We start from the raw sequence: 6,095 nt of genomic DNA on the forward strand, positions 1-6,095 counted from the left end.
ATACCACTGTTAGGATAAAACTGAATGGTCATCGAGCCATGGTTCTAAAAATTTCTAATTGATTATGATGCGAAGGTATTCCCAAAATTCGGCTAGGAGATTCATCTAAGGATAATATACTTATTTTGACTTTCAAGATAACAAGATTTAATAATTTGTACATCCTAAATCATGAATTCAAAATTTCTCAAATTTTACGGTGTCTATCTGAACAGCCTCAAACCGTGGTATTCAAAGTTTGGTCAAATCCAACAGTTAATTTTGCTTAACTTTGCTTTACCTAGGTGATATCCATTCTAAAATTTCAAACTACTTGATGGCATTATGTGAGACATAGGTCAAGTCATGCACCCCTAATAGTTATGAAATTTCGCCAGTAAATGGATGTAGATATTTCTAAAATTTTCTTATGAATAACACGAATTAGATTTGCTTTTATTAAGATGACTACCATCAAAATAGGAATATGCATAAATTGGAACACCATAATTAGTAATACGATTTTAGTCATTTCTCCTAAACAGTAAACTAGCATGGAATGAAAAGTCTGTGTTGGAAAGATATCGGTGAGGTATACCGCTGCTGATGGTTCCTCTTTTATTATTTGCATATTTTGAAATGGCCAAATTGTAGATAACTTGCAGAGTACTAAATTTGTCTAACATTTGTCTAACATCTCGGTGCGGCGGTATTCAAAATTAAGAACCCACAAACTAGGTATCTAAAAATCCGCAATTTTTGACAACACATAAAACTGAGTTACCTACAACTTTGTAATCATGAATTTGTTCAAATTTCATAAAAAAAATCCAAACGGAATTTACTGTCTAATGTAGACTCCAAAACTTCAGAAAACAGAGCCCTAACCAAACACACTTCCTCTAAAACTTTCTTATCAGTAAGATGATCTTGATGGTGAAGACTGTGCGAACGACAACACAGCTCAAGAACTCAATGTAGCAAGATCTGCTTTAGTGTAAGGAATTTATGAGGATTCTATATGCCCAACAAACCAACAAAATACAAGAGATGAATTTAAATGAATGACATGATGCATGCACATCCTATACATCCTATACAATTCCCAACTGCAAAAGCTTTTTGCTTGAGGCATTCAGTTCCCTGTAGTGTTTTTTCTGTATATTTGCCGATTTATTTGAGTTCACTGTAGTTATTGACTGATGCTATTTTTTGTTATGCAAGATGCAACTGGTTTCATAGTACAACATAGTAGACCTTGTTTTTTGTTAGATTAACTTACTGTTTGAAATATACAGAAACATGTGTGCAGGCTGTATATGGATGCTATAGTAGAGAAGCAAAAGAGTATCCGGTAACAGTATTTAGCGCTGGCACTCTGGTGATGGCAGTTGGTAGGAAATGAAGGTTGGTTGGTTGGTTATCTCGAATACTCATAAGATCCATTCTTCTCAATGTGAGCTATTCAGTAAAGATTGGGTCGTGCTAACATCACAAAATTGACATCTGAGTTGCAAGAATGGGGCTTTTGACCTAGAGATAATTTTCTCTCGCTATTGTGATATTGATTTGCAATAAAGTCCCATTGTCAATTAAGGTATGCATTTAACTACTCAGTTTGTACCTTAATTCTTCTGCAAGTTCTAATATTGACTATCTGCAAGAAAATAATATTGACCGCTTATATGATCTACTGGTGAGTTTCATTTTTTTCTGGTGATCATCTATATAGGAAAGAAATGGTTTCTGAGAACAATGGATTTCTTTTGCCATATGGTTGATGTGGATGTAAGAGTTTATGAGAAATTGGAGGCAGTCCAGAGTTCTATTGCACTTGATCTACTAGAAGGTTTGGAGTTCTGTTGATGTTGAGGGCTGTAGTGCTTCTTATAGTTACGTCCCAGTTTAAATGGAAGCAAGTGCCGTCAGTGAGTTAGAATCTACAGCTCGCAACCAGAAACATATTTCAAGTAGTAAAGTGCTTGTCAAGGGTAAGGTGAGTCACTGTTTTTAGCTGAATGCTTGTCAAGGATTCTCAAAGTTTCAGTACTTAATGTAGTATTGGCCTACAGAGAATTGTATTAGATTAGTTGCAAATTAATAAGAATGCTGATCCTTTGCGAATCCGTATTATTGTATTTTCAGTTTCTTCTCTTTTTTTTGGTTAAGAGAACCTTTATGTTATTTCTATTTTAGCTGATATGGACCTGTCCTTGAATTGTGTTCTGATGTGTCCATTCTTGACATTGTTGGCATTGCCATGTTGGAAAGTAAATGCTCAGTGGCAATTTCGTCAATGTCATCTAGGTCAAGTAATAAAGGGTTGGGATCAAGGCATCAAGATCATGGACCAGAAAATGCTATTCTTACCATTCCTCAGGCGTATGGAGGATCTGGTTCACCTCCAACTATTCCATTAAATGCAACCATGCAGTTTTTCACTAGAGTGGCTTATGGAGATTCTTAAGGAGGGATAGAAATGGGGTTCCTAATGAAATTCTTGATAGTATTTGGTTATTGACAGGGTACTTCCATTTCTCTGAATTATTGATATCATTTTTCATCAGAGTTGCATTTTTCATCAATATTATTTTTTAATAAGCTTATTGACAGAGTACTTCCAATAAGGGTAAAGTCTATTTTTGGCCATCCAACTCTTACCTCGGTTTGGTTTTGACCATTGAACTCCAAAACCGGGTATCTTCGACCACTCAACTATTAAAACCGTTCACATTTGGCCATCCGGCAGTTTTGCAGGGCGGTTTTCGCTAACGTGGACGCCATGCGGCAGTGGGGCCCACCTGTCAGTGTTACCTCACTCTCTCTCCTCTCTATATCTCCCTGCTCCCCTGGCTGACGGCGAGGCGGCGGCGCGAGCAGTCCGGGCGGCGACGTTCACACCCCTGCTCCCTTCGGCGGCATCCCTCCCCGCGGCGACGGAGTAGCTCCAGCAGTGGAGGAGCGGCAGCGACGGCGCGAGGAGGGACGGCGGCTCCAGCGTGGTCCGAGCACCGAACCGGCGAGCTCCGCGCCGCACGGGCGGGCGAGCTCGCGGCGGAGCGGGGGCCCTTCTTCCCTCCCCTATCTCGCCGCGCCTCCCTCTCCCCTCCACCCCCCATCTCCTGCGCCGAGCGCTCTTCTCCCTCCGCGCCGGATCGAGCAGGGAGCTCCTCCGCCGTGCCTCCCTCGAACTCGGATTCACGACGCGGCGGCGAGGCGAGGCACCATGCGCCCCTTCCCCAACTCCCTCCGCCGGCGAGGCGGGGCACCAGTGGCGCTCCTCGGCAACGCGGAGTTGCATCGCGCGATGGTCGGGCCCGCTCACCCGTGCGGCCATCGCCGAGGCCGACCTCGACCTCGCCTGCGGAACAGAGGCGCGGGCATGGCGAGTGGAGCCGCGGGGCCGCCCTCCCTCCCTCGATTCGACTCGGCGGCCTCGCCCTCCCTCCGCGGCGGCGTCACCAGCACGTGCGCGGGCGGGGCGGGCACAGCGTGGTGGAGCTGCGCGCGGAGCGGCGGCTGCACGGCGCGCGCGGGAGGGAGGAGGGAGGAAGAGCACTCGGCGGCGGCCCTTCACTCCCTCCTCTACAGGCGGCAGCTCCCCTGGTCACCCTCCTCGACCGGCACAACACGGCGGCCGAGGACGCAGACGGCGGCGAGCGCGAGACAACGGCGTGCGGGGGTCCTCGGCGCCGAACGCGCGGCTGCTTCCTCGACCCAAAGCCGTAGCCGCACGCCGCTCAAGAGAGAGAAAGAGGGAGATATAGAGAGGAGAGAGAGAGGGAGGTAACGCTGACAGGTGGGCCTCACTGCCACGTGGCATCCACGTCAGCAAAACCACACTCAAAACCACCAGGATGGCCAAATGTGACCGGTTTTGAGAGTTGGATGGTCAAGGCTACCCGGTTTTGGAGTTGGATGGCCAAAATCAAACTCGGGCAAGAGTTGGATGGCCAAAAATGGACTTTACTCTTCCAATAAAGCCGTAGTGCAAGTTTTTGTTTCACAGTTCAATCAATCTTCTGCAAGTTTTTGTTTCAAAGTCCAATTAGTATTCTGCAAGTTTATATTAATTTCCCTGAATTATGATAATTTCTATTTGAACTTCCTACCTTCAAATGTCTACGGATTTGGTGAGAGGGGTTGGTGCAGCTGGAGTTTTTATTGTTTGAATATTAAAATACCATGATTATAGGTTGGAACTGAGCATTAGCTAGCCTGGTCAAATTATATGGCATAATACGCCTAACAAGCATGTGCTAATGTATGAGAGTCATGTTGTGACCCAAAAATATGGAGAAAAAACAAGGTATATAATGTCAAACCCGGGGCAACGGGAGTGCTCACGGGCGTAGAATATTCTAGAGTAAAGGATAGCATATGGCATGTACCTTATCCTCTTGTAATTACCCGATTAGGCGTAGAACTAGTCGACATACAAGGGAAACTACTCGACCGGGCTCAAGTAGGACTCTAGGTTAGTATTCAGCTAGAATTTTCATGTAACCCTGTCTCCCATACTATATAAGGGCGGATAGGGACCTCTCCAAAACATACAATCTCTAAGGCAATACAAACCAACACACAGGACATAGGGTATTACGCTCTGGGCGGCCCGAACCTGTCTAAAGTTTCATATTCCTTGCACCTTCGAGTTTAGATCTCGGCCATCCCCTGCCTAAATCCTACCACCTCAGGGATCTGTGTGCCTAACGGGGGCACAACGTTTGTCTTCGGCTCTTGGATCTGCGTCGCCAACGGCTCGGGTGGTTTCAATAGCCACCTGGCTGAATCACCTGGCTGAATCCAAGGGGCTGGAGGCATCCTCACCAACCCAGCACAGCAATCTCGACGAGCTTCCAAGCAAACTCGATGAGATCATGCTCCTGGTTCACATCAAGGAGATAAAAAAACAGTCCATTTTCGATACAACGACAACTCGCTCCTTGACACCTGTCCTCGAATCAAACTCAACCCAATCCAAGGAACCACGCACTTGATTTCCCTTCGAATTACGTAACACAGCTTCTATCTATCAGAACGCCATTCAATTCGACACCCCTTCCTGGCAGGAGGAGGGTTTGGAGTACTTTATCCTCTTGTAACTACCTGAATAGGTGTAGAACTAGTCGACATACAAGGGAAACTACTCGACAGGGCTCGAGTAGGACTCTAGGTTAGTATTCGGTTAGGATTTCCATATAACCCTGTCCCCCCAAACTATATATGGGCGGACAGGGACCCCTCCAAAACATACAATCTCTAAGGCAATACAAACCAACACACAGGACATAGGGTATTACGCTCTCGGCGGCCCAAACCTGTCTAAAGTTTCGTGTTCCTTGTACCTTTGAGTTCAGATCTCGGCCACCCCTGCCTAAATCCTACCACCCCGACGAGGGCACAACGTTTGTCTTCGGCTCTTAGATCTGCGTCGCCGATGGCTCGGGTGGTTTCAACAGCCACCTGGCTGAATCCAAGGGACTGGAGGCATCCTCAACAACTCAGCACAACAATCCCGATGAGCTTCCTAGCGAACTCTATGAGATTGTGCTCCCGGTTCACATCAAGGAGATAAAAAACAGTCCATTTTCGACACGACTACAACTCACTCCTTGACACCTGTCCTCAAATCAAACTCAACCCAATCCGAGGAACCACGCACTCGATTTCCCTTCGGGTTATGTAACACAGCTTCTATCTATCAGAACGTCATTGAATTCGACACCCCCTCCTGGCAGGAGGAGGGTTCGGATCAACTACCTAAGGTCGGAGAGCTAGGAACCACCAATAGCCGGGAGGATCTCATCTTCGACGATTATTCATTTTGAAAGGAACAATTCGACAAGCCCTCCATGCTGGAGGAGGGTTCAGATCAACGACCTAAGGTCGGAGAGCTGGGAACCACCGGTGGCCTGGAGGATCTCATCTTCGACAATTATTCATTTTCAAAGAAACAATTCGACACCCCCTCCGAGCTGGAGGAGGGTTCGGATCAATTACCCAAGGTCGGAGAGCCGGGAATCACCACTAGCCCGAAGGATCTCTCATCTTCGACAATTTTTTGTTTTAAAAGGAACAATTCGACACCCCCTCCATGCTGGAGGAGGGTTCGG

This window comes from Panicum virgatum, chromosome 4N (assembly GCF_016808335.1).
Source record: "Panicum virgatum strain AP13 chromosome 4N, P.virgatum_v5, whole genome shotgun sequence".
Lineage (NCBI taxonomy): Eukaryota > Viridiplantae > Streptophyta > Magnoliopsida > Poales > Poaceae > Panicum > Panicum virgatum.